General features: G+C 41.7%; 1 protein-coding gene and 1 pseudogene across 3 annotated transcripts in view; both read left to right on the top strand.

Moving 5' to 3' along the window:
- Positions 1-17530, top strand: part of AGBL1 (AGBL carboxypeptidase 1) — a 926786-nt gene that overhangs the window by 424119 nt on the left and 485137 nt on the right. The window lies entirely within an intron of this gene.
- On the top strand, positions 15415-16673 carry LOC102268698 (inositol polyphosphate 1-phosphatase pseudogene; annotated as a pseudogene).

Below are 17530 nucleotides of genomic sequence, written 5' to 3' on the forward strand. Positions count from 1 at the left end.
TGAAAGCTGATACTCCAGATTTAAACAACAACAAAAACAATCAGGCAGACAAAACAGTGGCATGGTTTGACTTTCATGATGCCAACCTGAATTGGATAAATACAACATTAGTAATTCATGACACATTTATCTGGATAATGTCCTCTTAAGTTGAAAAACTTAACAAAGGGCTAACTTCCCCGTAAAGCTGTCCTGCTTGTTCCATCTGCAATGTCTTTTTATCTTGCTATTAAAAAAACTTTTGGCTGGGTCCAGCATGGGACGGCTGGATTTTGACTGTGCTGTGAATGGTGAAAGGACTCATGTCCAGATGTTCATTGACATTCTTCCCAAAGACCATACAGGGCTGGGCTGGGCATGGTAGATGGTGGTGGTGATGCCTTCCAGAGCAACTGACAAGAAGAAACTCTGACCAGTGTGGTATTCAGAGGAGAAGCCCTCATAAAACCTGAGTGGTTTATTCTTCACTTTGCCATCCATGTCTATAGGCTGAATCTCAGGTGGGGCAAGAGTCCTAGATCAGAAGAAATTAAGAGAAGCTCTGGTCAAAGCCACAGCTTGATTAAGGTATTTCAGGGAGGGAACTCTGATTAACCATGCCTCCAGAGCAAATAAAATTTAATCTGTTTCATGACAGTTTTGATGCTTCAATTTAAGGAGTTGTCGCATTATTAAATGGATGTCAGTTTTATCTGATTGGTTTTATAAAACAGAGTCTATCTGAAATGCTTTCAAGTTCAGGCTTTAGAACCTTTGTTGTTGTGTTGGCTGAGGTAGTATGGCCAACATTTGAACATCTCAAAAAAACATCCCTGCACTCTGGAGATTGATATATTTATTAGCTATTCTTTACTGATTTAATGAATCAGTAAAGGATATACATATATTTGTATATTCATATACACTTATATATTCATATGAGAGAGAGAAGGACAGAACAGAGCATGTTATAAACTAGTGCTATATACTGAAGCCGAAGCTTCAATACTTTGGCCACATGATGGAAAGAACTGACACGTTGGAAGAGATCCTGATGATGGGAAAAATTGAAAGCAAAAAGAGAAGAGGGTGGCAGAGGATGAGATGGTTAGATAGCATCACCAGCTCAATGAATATGAATTTTTTTCCATGTTTTGATGTGTATTTTTATTTCCCTGCAATTTTCACTTATCAAGAACAAGTAACAGGAAAAGTTGTCTGAACTAGTGCATAAACAAACATTCTGAAACATCACTGCTGCTGCTGCTGCTGCTAAGTCGCTTCAGTCGTGTCCGACTCTGTGCGACCCCATAGACGGCAGCCCACCAGGCTCCCCCGTCCCTGGGATTCTCCAGGCAAGAACACTGGAGTGGGTTGCCATTTCCTTCTCCAATGCATGAAAGTGAAAAGTGAAAGTGAAGTCGCTCAGTCGTGTCCAACTCTTAGCAACCCCATGGACTGCAGCCCACCAGGCTCCTCCATTCATGGGATTTTCCAGGCAAGAGTACTGGAGTGGGGTGCCATTGCCTTCTCCAGGAACATCACTACACATATCTAATATTGATGAATATGAATTTGAGCAAACTCTGAGATATTGAAGGACAGGGAAGCCTAGAGTATTGCAGTCCATGGGGTCAGAGTGAGTCAGACACGACTGAGCTACTGAACAAGTTAGCACACTAAATGGACAGAGTCCCTTTCATCCTGGAACCTAGAAAAAAATTACTCCCTCCCCACCCCCAGAAAGATGTGCAAAGGGACAGAATGAAAAGTCTCTCTATTTTTCATTATATATTTTTACTTAAATAAATATACTTTGCTATTTTTTTTCCATTATGAAATTAACTTCTGGGACTTCCCTGGTGTTCCAGTAGTTAGGACTCCTTGCTTCCACTGGAGGAGGTGTGGGTTTGATTCCTGGTTAGGGAACTTGGATCACACACACCATGCTGTGAGGCCAAAAACAAAGAAAAGCAATAATTTCTTCCTTAAAGGCTAAAAACCAGAGCAATCATTTGATTTGTTAGATATGCAACAAACTTTGATCTTTTGTGGATGTACATGGAGAGCTTTTTATTTGCAATGGGGCTATCCTTGGCACATGAAGTTTTTTTGACTCCATCAGGTGAAGAGGAGGCTTACTCAACAGGTTCGTGGCCATTTCCTTACTTAAGAGGCCTTCCCAGGTGGTGCACTTGTAGGGAATCCACCTGCTAATGCAGGAGATGCAGGAGACGTGAATTCGAGCCCTGGGTTGGGAAGATCCTCTGGAGAAGGAAACAACAATCCATTCAGTATTCTTCCCTGGAAAATTACATGGACAGAAGAGCCTGGTGGTTACAGTCCCTGGGGTCACCAACAGTTGGACATGACTGCTCATGCACGTATGCCTTACTTAAGATCCTCTGGGAGTAATTCCAATAGCTGACATCTTTGTTTTCTGAAGAGGACAGTGCACCCAAGGCATACTCAACATAAAAGGGATCATTATAAAGATCTGTCTTAGCTCATTCAGGAGAATTGTGGAATCAGGAATGTATGATTAGGGTATCATGTCTAAGGGAAAGCATCTCTACTATGCTTCAAACTTCATATCTTAAAGAAAGAGTTGAAACCAGTTTTTTTTTTTAATTTAAATTTGTTTATTTTAATTGGAGGCTAATTACGTTACCATATTGTATTGGTTTTGCCATACATCAACATGAATCCACCACGGGTGTACACGTGTTCCCCATCCTGAACCCTCCTCCCACCTCCCTCCCGTACCATCCCTCTGGGTCATCCCAGTGCACCAACCCCAAGCATCCTGTATCCTACATCGAACCTGGACTGGCTATTTGTTTCACATATGATATTATACATGCTTCAATGCCGTTCTCCCCAATCATCCCACCCTCTCCCTCTCCCACAGAGTCCAAAAGACTATTCTATACATCTGTGTCTCTTTTGCTGTCTCTCATACAGGGTAATCGTTACCATCTTTCTAAATTCCATATATATGCGTTAGTATACTGTATTGGTGTTTTTCTTTCTGGCTTACTTCACTCTGTATAATCGGCTCCAGTTTCAACCACCTCATTAGAACTGATTCAAATGTATTCTTTTCAATGGCTGAGTAATACTGCATTGTGTATATGGACCAAGACCAGTTTTGAAACTAAACAAGATTAGAAGTCTTTTGGGGACCGCTTGCAGGATACATCTGCCTGGTAGTCATATTGTCCAGAATTATGCAGGATTATTGGCTTAAAGGGTGTCAAAGGAGTATATAAATCATCATCTTTCATTCAGTTCAAAATAAAAATTTGTTTTCTGCCAGTAGAGTAGAAAATGGGTGTTAGAAACACACACCACACTCATCTGGTCTCCTGACTCCTCCGAGATTTTCTGAGCCTGAGATGAGTAGGAATCTCAGACTCTTCCATGTGAGACCCTTGGTCTCTGTCCGTTTGCGGTGCCTTCAGTGCCCTGAGAGGTCTGCTGTGAAGGGAGAACTAATGGAATCAACGTGGAAAGAGTGACCGGTGAAGAGTAGGAAAATAGTGCCGCTGTTCTTGTTGGAAAGCAGGTCGACTGCCTCCTTCTTACCACTTTAAAACGTGAGTTCAGGACTTCCCTGGTGGTCCAGTGGTTAAGAGTCTGTGCTTCTATTGCAGGGGGTGCAGGTTTGATTCCTGGTCAGGGAGAATCCCAGGGACGGGGGAGCCTGGTGGGCTGCCATCTATGGGGTCTCACAGAGTTGGACACGACTGAAGTGACTTAGCAGCAGCAGCAGCAGCAGGGAACTAAGATCCCACATGCCACAGGGTGCAGCCAAAAAAAAAAAAAAAAGAGAGAGAGAGAGAACCACCCCACCCCTGCCCTGCAAAAACAAACAAACAAAAAGAGTTAAATCAACCCAACAAGAAGGCTCAGCAGCCTGGCTGAAACCAGGTCAGGTAAACTACTGCAACTAGATACCAACTTGAAGAAACATGAAGATCACGTCAGTTTTCTCTAACATTTAAAGGATGGATTTCTTTTTTAAAAGAAAGTAAAACTTCAAGAAGAAGATGACAAAATAAAAATAATTATAATTACCTTTATATATACGTTGCTCAGTTGTGTCTGACTCTTTGTGACCCCTTGGAGTGTAGCCCACCAGGCTCCTCTGTCCATGGGAATCTCTAGGCAAGAATACTGGGATGGGTTGCCATTCTCTTCTCTAGGGATATAATATCCCATATTATTCTTTATGCTAATAAGCTGCACTTATTTGCCAGGCGATGCACTATTCATTTGCATTGGTGTTCTATTTCCCCCAGTAATTTTACGTGAGCCACAGTCTCATTGTCTCTTTTAAGAAATGAAAACATTGAAGCAGAAAGAGGTTGAAGAGTACACCTAAGGGCATGCTAGAACTACATTCCTGTTATAGATTGATTATCCTGGGTTGCAGACTGTAGGGGAGTTTTTAGGTTGATAGCAGATATCATATGTAGGGTAGGTATTACAAGGAAAGTGAAGTTGATGAGAAAATAGATGGGAAATTAGACATCTTGGGGTACCTTTGAGCACTGTTCAGCCAAAATCTGTATGAATTATTTATATGTTACAGAATTAGTTAACCATGAGCTTATAACTTTTTTCCTCCTTGCCTTAAAAGTTTAATAAAGCTTTCTGAGTCTTATTTATTTATTTTGGCATGTAGCTTTACCTTCTTACATGCATGTGTGTTCAATCCCTCAGTCAGGTCCGACTCTTTGCTAGCCCACCAGGCTCCATGGGATTATCTAGGCAAGAAAACTGGAGTGAGTTGCCATTTCCTCCTCCAGGGGATCTTCTCCAAGCAGGGATCGAACCTGCATCAGCAATCAAATCCTTTACTACTGAGCCACCTGGAAAGCTCTAGCTTTACCTTCTTAGCCTACCTACATACAATAATCTTGTGAGTATAATAGGACCCTCTGATAGTACCTGCTTTGGGGAGGTGTTCTGAAGAAGATCAGATCTATTGCTACTATTTTCCCAGAAGGTTCACATTTTTGGAACTTGCTGCCAATTCAGCAAGATGACTAGAAATTGCATTTCTTCTGATTTTCCTCTGGTCTCATTTCATCTTGACTAGGGTGTATGTGCTCAAAAACATGAAGGAAACAGAAGCCATAGTCAGTACCTGTGTTCATTTGACTCTAAGATCTACTCTCTTTGGTGTTAGTTTGCCTGAAAGTAAGTAGCAAGGAAATCTTCATTCACTATCCTTATATCAAACATTGAAAGTACATTTCTCAATTCTCGTTCTTATACCTAATTGGGGTGAGAATAAAGATGTGGGGATTTAAAATTGAGATCCTATGAAATTTTGCGCCAATTTAAGCCTTGATTCTAGTATATAATTTTGTTTGCTTCCTTAAGAAAGCAATCCTTATGTTGGAATCAGCTTACCTAGCTATATTACCTGGTGACTTGCTACATGTTTAAAATCCTAGAAGATTTCAAAATGAGGAAAGAATTTAGAATCAAAGTTTGAACATAAATTGATGACAAAAGATTCCTGCTTCTGAATAAGGTAGAGGAAAGAACTCAGTAGGTGGACTATTTTTTGTGTGTCAGATCAACTCAGAAATCAGGCCAGATCAACTCAGAAACAGAGGATGCTTACTGGGCACTGGGTTCAGCTTGGTGTCCTTGTCTCGGGTGTCAGATGCAGCTGCTTAGACATAAGTTGACAAGTTGTGTATTAAGAACTATAAATGGGTGCTCATTGAACATAGAGCTTCCCAGGTATCTTCCTTGGAGACTAGGATCCAGAAAGTCTGAGACGTCATTTGGGAACTACCATGTTTAACAAATATCCTGGGTCTTCCCTGGTGGTCCAGTGATTAAGTATCCACCTTGCAATGCAGGGGATACAGGTTTGATCTCTGGTCGGAAAAGTAAGATCCCACATGCTGCTGAGCAACTAAACCCAACCACCGTAACTCCTGAGCCCTTGTGCCACAACTAGAGTCCATGAGCTGCAATGGAGGATCTTGGAAAGTGCCATGTGCCACAACTACGACCTGATACAGCCAAATAGATGAAAAAATTTTTAACGAATCCTAGCAGATTCTTACTATTAGAGAAGTTTGAGAGATTCTGTGGAGAGAGGGAATTTGTAGGCTGTCAGAATTAATTGGACTACCTTTAGTTTTTCCTTGCTACTTCCCCCAGATTCCCTGGTTCCTTACTATTAGTTCTGCATCATTGACTCTTTAGCTCAGCTCTGCCTTCACTGGACCCAATGTTGTAGGTATTCAACAACAGGGAACAATGGCAGAAGCAAGGGAATGCAAAATGGAATGCAGCTTTTCTGGTAGCAGCATTGAAAGCCAGTGACCTAAAGGAAGGTTTCCCAGGCGGCTCAGTGGTAACAAATCTGCCTGCTAATGCAGGAGATGCAGGAGACACAAGTTCGATCCCTGGGTCAGGAAGATCCCCTGGAAGAGGAAATGGCAATCCACTCCAGCATTCTTGCCTGGAAAATCCCATGGACAGAGAAACCACGGAGAGTGGGCTTATAGTACAATTCAGTTCAGTCACTCAGTTGTGTCCGACTCTTTGTGACCCTATGGACCACAGCATGCCAGGCCTCCCTGTCCATTGCCAACTCCCAGAGTCTACTCAAACTCACCTCCATTGACTCAGTGATGCCATCCAACCATCTCATCATCTGTCGTCCCCTTCTCCTTCTGTCTTCAATCTTTCCCAGCATCAGGGTCTTTTCAAATGAGTCAGCTCTTTGCATCAGATGGCCCAAGTATTGGAGTTTCAGCTTCAACATCAGTCCTTCCAATGAACACTCAGGATTGATCTCCTTGCAGTCCAAGGGACTCTCAAGAGTCTTTTCCAACACCACAGTTCAAAAGCATCCATTCTTTGGTGCTCAGCTTTCTTTATAGTCCAACTCTCACATCCATCCATGACTACCAGAAAAACCAAAAGCCTTGACTAGACGGACCTTTGTTGGCAAAATAATGTCTCTGCTTATAGTCCATGGGGTCACAAAGAGTCTGAAATGACTGAGTGACTGAGCACCCCTTCACTGGGCTCCTAGCATCTCCTGGAGCCCACCATCCTGTCTCTTACATCATAGCCCTTTGCTATTTCTCCTACTCACCCTGAGCTTTATCTCTGTCATTATGACCCGTGTGAGAAATTTGGTCGTTTAGTGTCCAAACAAACCATTTTCTGCCTCAAAGGTTAAAAGATGTTATGATCTTATTTTCTCATTTGCTGGTTTTTGGATAATTATTCTAGGTATATGCATTCTAGGCCAGAGGACCTCAATCTTACATGGAGTTCCCTAGAGAATTTTACAGATCACACCCCTCCTCTTTTTAAAGGCTCTGGGAACCTTTAATGTGTCCCGAGTAGAAACCCACTGCCCTAGGAAGACTTGTGACCCCTCCACTGGCCCACAGGGTAGTGGAACTGGGTTTTTAATAAACTTCACTTTCATGGTAGGAGCTTCTAAAGGAACCAACCACAGTAGCATCTTGCTCAAACTCTCTTTTCATCTTTTTTTTTTTTTAATTCATTTATTTTAATTGGAGGCTAATTACTTTACAATATTGTAGTGGTTTTTGCCATACATTGACATAAGTCATCCATGGGTGTACATGTGTTCCCCATCCTGAACCCCCCTCCCACCTCCCTCCCCATCCCATCCCTCAGGGTCATCCCAGTGCACCAGCCCTGAGCACCCTGTCTCATGCATCGAACATGTTTCAATGCTATTCTCTCAAATCATCCCACCATCGCCTTCTCCCACAGAGTCTCTCTTTTCTTTTTTAAAAAAACATCTATTTATTTGGCTGCAGCAGATCTTAGTTGTGGCATGTGGGATCCTTAGTTGCAGCATGGGGGATCTAGTTCCCTGACCAGGAGTTGAACTGTGGGCACCCTGTGTTGAGAATGCAGTCTTGGCCACCGGGCCACCAGGTAAGCCCCCCAAACTCTCTTTTCTAGAAGAGAAGAATGTGCAGTGAACTCCGTTTGTGCCTAGCCACATTCCTCCCCCAAGCCCCATCCGAGAAGGACTTGTTACAGCATTTGGTGTTTACGTAGTACTTGTCTCCCTGGAGCAGACGTACCATGCACATTTGTTTTAAGATCTCATTAATTCTCACAGATTTTTTTACTTAGGATTTCACAGGAGTATCACACCAATATATAAATGTTGAAACATTATTTCAAATATATATGTATGTGCCATATGATTTTTTAACTTAATATTTACATCACATAACCATTCATGCATACATGTTTGTCTCTATGTATATAGAAGCATAAACTATATATGACATATATTAAACACACACCCCCCCACTGCCAGTGTGCTTATATTTATCAACAGTGCTTTTCAAAGCCTTCTTTTAATCTTTAGTGCCCTATTTTTTTCTTTCCCTTTCCCTTTGCAGGAGTTTTCATCTCTCTTTATTACTGAAATCCCCTGGTGACACTTCTGGGTAGCTCACTCACGGTGATTGCTTATTTCTCATATGCTCCTGGTGGCAAAGTTGTCGCATAGTGATCAAAAGATTGCAGCATCCATTGCTTGAAATCTCGCATCCAGTCCCTCCCTGCTTTATTCAGTCCATACAAAGTCTTTCCTGTCTGGGATTCCTTTTTTTTGGGGGGGGAAAACTTTTTATTCTATATTAGTATAGCCAATTAACCTTGCTGTGATCATTTCAGGTGCCCAGCAGAGTGACTCCGCCATACAGATACATGTATCCATTCTCCCCCAAACTCCCCTCCCATCCAGGCTTTCACATAACACTGAGCAGAGTTCCCTGTGCTAGACAGTAAGTCCTTGTTGGTTATCCATTTAAAATATATTGATAGCAGTATGTGCATGTCCATGGTCTGCCCAGCTGGCTCAGATGGTAAAGAATTTGCCTGCAGTGCAGGAGATGTGGGTTTGATCCCTAGGTTGGGAAGATCCTTAGAGAAGGGAATGGCTACTTCTCCTCGGTATTCTTGTGTGGAGAATTGCGTGGACAGAGGAGCCTGGAGTCACTACAGTCCATGGCGTCACAGAGTCAGACATGACTGAAGCAACTAACACTTTACTTCACACATGTCCATCCTGAACTCCCTAACTATCCCTCCCCCACCCCATTCTTCCCCTCAGCAACCATTAGTTTGTTCTCTAAGTCTGTGAGTCTATTTCTGTTTTGTAAGTTCATTTGTATCATTTCCTTTTAGATTCTGCTTGTAAGCGATGTCATACAGTATTTCTCTTTCTCTGTGTGACTTACTTCACTCAGTATGAAAATCTTTAGGCCCATCCATGTTGCTGCAAAAGGCATTGCTTCATTCGTTTTCATGAATGAGTGATATTCCACTGTATATATGTACAGCATGTTCTTTATGCATTCCTCTGTCGGGGGACACTTAGGTTGCTTCCAAGTCTTGGCTATTGTAAACAGGGCTGCAATGAACAATGGGGTGCATGTGTCCTTTCAGATAATGTTATGCCCAGGAGTGGGATTCCTTTTCTTTAGTCAATTGCCTGCAAAACCTGAGCTGCTCTACTAGTTGAAAAATAGATATTGGTAAACCTCATTGCCAGTTTCTATTTCAAAAGACAGTGCCACATAAGAGTTGAGAATACAGAATATAACAAGGGGTCAGACTGATTTGGGTTCAACTCCTACCACTTTCTAAGTGTATGGTCATCCTGAGCCCCTTCTGCTGGGTAGCTATGAGGCTGAGTTCAGATTGCCATGCATTGTGTGGAGTGCAGTGTGCCTGATGCGTGATAGGTGATCAATAGATGTTGACATTCTTATTATCATCATTGATTCTGCCAAGGCTTCAAGTTTCAGATCAAATTTTTCCTCTTTTTTAAGATCGTCTTTGACTGCACAGGGAAACTTCTTGACTTGTCTCCTTGTTGTATCATTTTCACTTGTGTATGCCCCATTTATGAATATTCCTTTTTTTTTTTTTTTTGATAGCATTTCTCTTCCCGCCTAGACTGTAAACTCGTGAGGGTAAGGATGTGACTTAAATCATTGTATCTCTACAGCCAGACACACAAGTGTATCATGAGCATATGGGGACAGGCAGGGAAATTGCTACCTACAAATACTTTGATTAAAAACTGCTTGTGAATTTCTTCACTGGCTGTGTGGGAAGAAAGCACTAGACAAGGCATTCAAGGCCTTGGTCACCTTCTAACTAGTCCTCAATTGGACATTTACATGAACCTTGCTATATCTGGCTTTTTGAATGGAAGTCTAGAAACTCTGTTCATTGCAAAGATTTTGACAAGCTAAAGCTCAAACTGCTGATTTCCTCTAGATGATAAGGAACACATTAAGCAGAGGGTGCAGTTTCTCAAATTCCATTGGTAGAATCTGCACTCCAGTCATGTGGCTTCTCTGCTTCAGTTCAGGTTAATTTCAAGGGCAGGCCACTTGTCCCCAGAGGGACTTGAAACCTTGTATGGACGTCACTGTAGGTTTGCCTGTTTTCTTTCCTCTGCTAAGGAGACAATCATTTCATGTGCTGGTGAAAAGTTTTAAACCATCTCATTATCAGTCTTTGCAAGCCCTTTAATGGCACAGCTTCCATTGTGATTGGGTCTGAATTGGGCTGAAACTCTCATCAGTAAGACTCCTGTTCTTATTTCTTCTAAATGGCAGATTCTTGTTTATGGCCATTCCTGTCACCACCAAGGAATCGTGAGCAGGGTTTGGAAATTCCTTAGCTAATATTTCAGTGATTAGGGTTATTAAAAGAGTGTTATGTTCAATGGATGTGAGAGGGACATGGCAGAATTAAGAGAGATGAATGATCAATCTTGACACTGAATGGGAACAGAATTTTTTGTTTCCCCTCTGTGAATGCAATTTGCCTAAATGAAGCAGGGAAGGTCAAGTGGATTTTGATTGATATTTTAAAATCCTGTTTCCAATCTTTGATGAGGTCATTGGGTTACAGTGATGGTGGCTTCTCTGCATAAACTTTGCATCTTCAGGGCATCCTGTTGCTTCTATTTTAATAAGTAGAATATGGAGAGAATTGAGGAGCATTTGAAGAGTAATATAATGTCTTGAGAGCTTCCTAGGTGGTGCTAGTGGTAAAGAAACCACCTGCCAATGCAGTAGATGTAAGAGACACAGGTTCAATCCCTGGGTCAGGAAGATCCCCTGAAGGACGGCATGGTAATCCACTCCAGTATTCTTGCCTGGAGAATCGTATCATGGACAGAGGAGCCTGGTGGGCTACAGTCCATAGGGTCACAAAGAGTCAGACATGACTGAAGCAACTTAGCATGCATATATTGTGTTGAATGGTGATGCCCCCAAAAGAGATGTGTGTATGTCTTAACCTTCAGAACTTGTGAATATTTAGAGATTGGTCTTTGTGGATATAAGTAAGAATCTGGAAGTGAGATCATATTGGATTATGATCTCAAAGAGAGCCAGGAGTTACCAGAAGCTGGAAGAGGCAAGGAGGGCTTTTACCCCAGAATCTCTGGAAGGAACACAGCTCTGCCCACCTCAGTTTTGGCATCATGGCATCCAGAATGGCAAGAGAATAAACCTCTGTTGTTAAGTAACTGAGTTCGTAATTTTTAATGACAGCCCCAGGAGATGAATACAGTTGACTAGGATTTATGTCAGTGTTTGTGTTCAGTTGCTCAGTTGTGTCTGACTCTGAAGCCTCATGGACTGTAACCCACCAGGCTCCTCTGCCCACAGAATTCCCCAGGCAAGAATACTAGAGTGGGTTGCCACTTCCTACTCCAGGGGATTCTTCCCAACCCAGGGATCGAACCTGCATCTCTTAAGTCTCTTGTACTGGTAGGCAGGTTCTTTACCACCAGCTTTACCTGAGAAGCTTAGGATTTATATCAGGGAGGCAGATTAAAAGACCTAGTCAAGGTGTAAGTTATCTTACTGCTTATTAGGTTGTATGGCATTGGACAAAGATATTCTCCAATATCTGATTGGTTGGTTCACTGATAGATTCATTTATTCATCATCATGTATTTAGTACTCTTTTCAGTAAATACATTCTGACTTTCTTTTGTGCTCCAACCACTGTGGTAGACATTTTGATGACTAGATGTATTTCCAAACATTAAAAAAATTACACTTAATGAAAAGAGACAGTTTTATATCTGTAAAGTTATCTGCACAGTTATCTGTAATAACTGTAATACAGTTATTACAGTATGTGTTTGTTAAATTTTCTTTATCTGATTATAAATATTCTAATGGGAGAAAATGCTAATTGGAGAACATTTAGAAAATATAGATGGGCAAAAATAATAAAAGTAACCCATTATTTCAACACCAAGGGATTAATCATAGTTAATATTTTAATAGATTTACTTACACCCATTATATGAATGTGTGCGTGCTAAGTCACTTAGGGAGTGTCTGACTCTTTGTGACCCTGTGGACAGTAGCCCACCAGGCTCCTCTGTCCATGCTGTTCTCCAGGAAGAATACTGAAGTGGGTTACCATGCCCTCCTTCAGGGGATCTTCCTGACCCAGGGATTGAACCCGTCTTTTATTCCTGCATTGGCAGGTGGGTTCTTTACCACTGGAAGCAAATATATATAATATTGAATTTTATAATACTGTGATATATATATTTGCTTCCTTGCCTTTTTTTAAAAAAAATAAAAGAACATGTATATAATTTGTGTTAGTGTTTCCTTTCCTCATGCCAAAACTGTTCTTCTGAGACATCATTTTTAATGACTCAATAGTAAATACTTTGTCACAAAGATGGAAAATAATTTATTTGCTATTGTCGGAATTTCGGTTATATCCATGAATGCTATTGTTGTCAATCTTTGCTCATATCATTGATTATTACCTAAGGAATAACTCCCATAATGGAACTGCTAGGTCAAGCCTCTTCACATTTTTCTCTCTTGTACTAAGTTGCACCAAATTGTGCTTAGAGACACGTCCCAACTTGCACTTTTACATGAAGTTTGTGACAGTGCCCACGTCCTGAGCATCTGTTCTGAAAGTCATAAGGAAGGTTGTGTGTTGCCAACATTCAAAGTTGCTTTCCTCTTTGAGCGTTTATGTCAGACTTCAGGTTGGTGGTCCTCATTATCAGGCTAATGTATATTTAAAAAGAAAAATCTCATCAAGAGAACTTGCTGCAGAAACGATTACTTAAATTCTGTTAAACAGTCATTAAGCACCTATGATAAGCATGAGACTTTTGTTATGTCTGGTACTGTGCAAAGATAAATGAGATGTGATTCATTGAAAGAACACATAGTTTATAGCGGGATAAAACCTGTGCATACCTGTGAAGACATATGTGGCCTATGAATATATGACAAGGAAGAGGCAGTATATACACTCTTATGGACTCAAGCGAAAGGGGTGATGGAGTCAAATTTTCTTGGAAGATATGACATGGAGATGAGCCACCAAAGCAAGGCAGGATTTTAAAAGATGGAGATTATAAGGCCAGAAGAACAGCATGAACAAAAGTTTTAAAAGGCTAGAGTACATCAAGGCTGTATATTGTCACCCTGCTTATTTAACTTATATGCAGAGTACACCATGAGAAACGCTGGGCTGGAAGAAGCACAAGCTGGAATCAAGATTGCTGAGAGAAATATCAATACCCTCAGATATGCAGATGACACCACCCTTATGGCAGAAAGAGAAGAGGAACTAAAAAGCCTCCTGATGAAAGTGAAAGAGGAGAGTGAAAAAGTTGGCTTAAAGCTCAACATTCAGAAAACGAAGATCATGGCATCTGGTCCCATCACTTCATGGCAAATAGATGGGGAAACAGTGGACACAGTGTCAGACTATTTTTCTGGGCTCCCAAATCACTGCAGATGGTGATTGCAGCCATGAAATTAAAAGACGCTTACTCCTTGGAAGAAAAGTTATCACCAACCTAGATAGCATATTCAAAATCAGAGACTTTACTTTGCCAACAAAGGTCCGTCTAGTCAAGGCTATGGTTTTTCCAGTGGTCATGTATGGATGTGAGAGTTGGACTGTGAAGAAAGCTGAGTGCCGAAGAATTGACGCTTTTGAACTGTGGTGTCAGAGAAGACTCTTGAGAGTCCCTTGGACTGCAAGGAGATCTAACCTGTCTATTCTGAAGGAGATCAGCCCTGGAATTTCTTTGGAAGGAATGATGCTAAAGCTGAAACTCCAGTACTTTGGCCACCTCATGCGAAGAGTTGACTTATTGGAAAAGGCCCTGATGCTGGGAGGGATTGGGGGCAGGAGGAGAAGGGGACGACAGAGATTGAGATGGCTGGATGGCATCACTGACTCGATGGCTGTGAGTCTGAGTGAACTCTGGGAGTTGGTGATGGACAGGGAGGCCTGGCGTGCTGTGATTCATGGGATCGCAAAGAGTCAGACAGGACTGAGTGGCTGAATTGAACTGAACTGAACTGAGGAATATTTAAGGAATGGTAAGTAGTCCAGCCTAGTTGGAGCCTAGAAAGAATGTGAAAGACTTTGACCAACATTGAAACCAATTTCAAAACTTATTCTATCGGCAAAATTACTGTCTGGGTATTCTTGTTTGTTTTTTCCCCTGCCTTTAATAGTCCTGAAGACTGTTTCAATGGATAGGATTTATCAGTCCAAAGGGAGGGATATTATGAAATATGAAGAGGAAGAAAGACGAGTATGATTTTTTTTTAATTGAAATGAAATGGACATAACAGCTGAAAGACAAAGGAAGAAAGAAAAAGCCATTCTCCTATCTTGGTCCTTTGACGCATTTAGAAAACTTTTTGATGGTTTTGTGGCAATAACCATAATCATCATTATCAAGTGCTTACTATGTGGTTGACACATTTTTAGCCATTAACTGAATGTTTATAGCAAGTGAGGCAGATATTTTAAACCACATTTATGTGTAAGAAAGCCAAAGTCTTGTAAGGTCATGTGCCTAGTCCAAGATCACACCATCTGTAAATTACAGCACTGGGAATAAAACATCCATCGTTTCCAGATCCTATGGTCTGAGTATTGCCCTACACTGTATGTGTAGGCCTCCATGGGCAGGATTTCTTGGTTCTCCTCTTAACTCATATCTCTGCATCCCCGGGGATGGAGAACTTGGGTTATCATATGCAATGAATGTCCAGTGGATTATCTGTTTTCATATTATTTTCTCTAGATCCTGTCAAACCACATCAAAACCACAGATCTTATGATGGGGTTACATTCTGATAAACCCATCTTAGTTGAAAGTATTGTTTAGTCAAAAATGGACTTGCGGTTCACAGAGGAAAGGGCATCTGCAAGCTGAGGAGAGAGGCTTCAGGAGAAAACAACCCTGCTAACACATTGGTATTGGACTTTCAGTCTCCAGAACTTTGACAGTCCATAGGGTGGGTGCTGGTTCCACCAGCTGCTGCAACTAAAAAACCAGGTTCAGAAATGTCAGATATCCTCTGGGAGCTGCTCTGAGTTTCTGAGAGAGCTGCCAACATTGCCTGGGTGTGCAGGCAGCAGGAAGCCCTCTTTCAGCTGCTGATTGAAGAAAAGAAAGAGGCAGAAAAGAACAAGATTTGCAGTTGTTTTCTAAACCCTGGCTGATGTACTGGTACAGGAAGTTATCAAACAGAATATGGAGAACAAGTTTCCAGGCTTGGGGAAAAATTTTTTTGGAAAAGAATCCGATTAATTTGCTAATGATTTGGGGAAAAAGATTATCATGAGACTGTGTCCATCAGAGAAAGAACCAGTAGATCTTCTCAGCAAAGTCCTTAATGGTAACAATCTGAGGCCTTCGCCGAGATTGTATACCAGAAGATTGTCTTCAGTGACCCAGCTTTGGATTCAATAGAGATCAACATTCCTCAAGACATCTTGGGAATCTGGGTGGATCCTATAGATTCAACTTATCAGTATATAAAAGGTTCTGCTGGCATTAAACCCAACCAAGGAATCTTCCCCAGGGACTTCAGTGTGTCACTATTTTAGTTGATGTCTATGACATATAGACAGGGGTGCCTCTCATGGGAGTCATCAACCAACCTTTTGTATCACAAGACCTAAACACCCTCAGGTGGAAAGGACAGTGTACTGGGGCCTTTCTTACATGGGGACCAACATCCATTCCCTCTGCTTCCCATCTCTACAAGCAGCAGCAGTGAAAGGCAGAGCCAAATGACCCAAACCCCAGCTCTGAATACTCCCTCCTGTTCTCAGTTCTCATTCGTACCAGTGAAAAGGAGACCATCAAGGGTGAGCACTGCCACGTGTGTGTGGCAAGTGCATCTCCAGGCAGCTGGGGCTGGTTACAAGAACCTCTATGTGTTCTTCAGCCCTGTTGATTTTTACATCTTCTCAGAAGATACCACGTCCAGGTGGTACTCTTGTGCTGCCCATGCCATCTTCGGGGCCATGGGTGTGGGGATGGTGGACTTAAAAGAATGCCTGGAAAGGAACACTGACGTGGGGCTTGACTTGCCACAGCTGGTGTATCACGTGGGAAGTGAAGAGGCTGCTGGAGTGGATCAGTGGGCCAACAAGGGAGGACTCATCACGTACAGATCAAAGCAGCAGCTGGAGACATTCCTGAGCCTCCTCCTCCAGCACCTGGCCCCTATGGATACACATACATAGATGTGTTCCGTCCTCATGGGCTCCACAACCCAACTGTGAACCTGATTTCCATATCTCTGTCTTTTGAAGACAGCTTTGTCCTATTGACAGTCAACATTCATCTTCCTCTTTTGGGAAGCATTTTTCCATTATGTGTTCACAACACTAATGTTAATAAATGAATGATATTCATGCAGCAAAAAAAAAAAAAAAAACTTAACACCCCTGAGTTACTGAACATCATAGCTTAGCATAGCCTAACCTGCAAAGTGCTCAGAACACTTACATTAGCATACATTTGGGCAAAATCATTTAACACGAAGACTATTTTACAATAAAGTATTGGGTATCTCATGTAATTAATTGGATACTGTACAACTGTACTGGTTGTATGGGTGCAGCATGCTTGTAAGTGTATCAGTTGTTTATCCTCATGATCACCTGGTTGACTGGGGGCTGTAGCTCATTACCACTGGCCAGCCTCTTGGGAGAGCATCATACTGCAAGAAAAGATCACATTTTGAAATTTGAAGTGCCTTTCCTACTGAATGTATATTGCTTTCATACCATCATAAAGTCAAAATATCATAAGCTGAATTATCATTAAATTGGGGACTGCTTGTAGATGGAAATTCAGTGGCCATCTGGTTCCGTGCCCACTCTACTGAAATTCCCATTATCTCAGGTATTTTCTGCTTCAAAACTTTGCTGCATGACACTGGAATGACATTTAATGTAGTTGAGAAGTGGAATGAAAGATGTAAAGTCACGTTTACTTCTAGAGAGATTAAACATTGAATAGAAAAAGTAATGTTTGGATGTTGCTAGAGATAATGGCACCCCACTCCAGTACTCTTGCCTGGAAAATCCCATGGACAGAGGAGCCTGGTAGGCTGCAGTCCATGGGGTTGCTAGGAGTCGGATACGACTGAGCGACTTCATTTTC

Source organism: Bos mutus, chromosome 21 (genome assembly GCF_027580195.1).
Source record: "Bos mutus isolate GX-2022 chromosome 21, NWIPB_WYAK_1.1, whole genome shotgun sequence".
NCBI lineage: Eukaryota > Metazoa > Chordata > Mammalia > Artiodactyla > Bovidae > Bos > Bos mutus.